Source organism: Lucilia cuprina, chromosome 6 (genome assembly GCF_022045245.1).
Source record: "Lucilia cuprina isolate Lc7/37 chromosome 6, ASM2204524v1, whole genome shotgun sequence".
NCBI classification, from domain to species: Eukaryota; Metazoa; Arthropoda; class Insecta; order Diptera; family Calliphoridae; genus Lucilia; species Lucilia cuprina.
In genome coordinates this window covers 5,937,496-5,938,165 of record NC_060954.1, presented here as the reverse complement: position 1 = coordinate 5,938,165, position 670 = coordinate 5,937,496, and positions in this window count along the sequence as shown.

The window sequence follows — 670 nt, the reverse complement described above, 5'->3', positions numbered from 1 at the left end:
AAACTAGACATAAAAGATACTAAAATACAAAGTGGCCTTCAAAAAAACTGAAAGCGAAATTATTTAGAGAAACAAATTGAAATTAATAAAAAACATATATAAATCTTTATGTACAAAACACAGGAAATTATATTCTAACTGTAAAAGAACACAGACAACTATGAGTCCGGTTTAGTGAAGCAATAGCATGTCTCTGTTATTAAATGGAACCTACAACCTCTCGAGCCCATACTTACACTTACATTATCATATGATTACTTTCAAAGTTGCTTTCCTATTTTTAATTTATTTCTCTAAAGTTATACTCTTTATAGTTTGTTGAATGGAAATTAGTAATATCTAATTATTATCGGCATTATTTGCCTCTTTCCTTTGACATCATGTAAGAGGAGTATGTTTGAGTTAAATCAGGAAAAAATCTTTACTGTTGGCTGCACTTGAGAAAAGCAACAATATTTATTAAATAAACAATATTAACACAGAGAGAGATAAGTGTGTCAGTAATGTATACATATGCATAGCATGAAAATTTTGCTCGGCAGTTTTATGGGCGTCCAAGGACAGAACGGAACAAGAACAGAACTAGAACAGAACTAGAACAGAACTAGAACAGAACTAGAACAGAACTAGAACAGAACTAGAACAGAACTAGAACAGAACTAGAACAGAA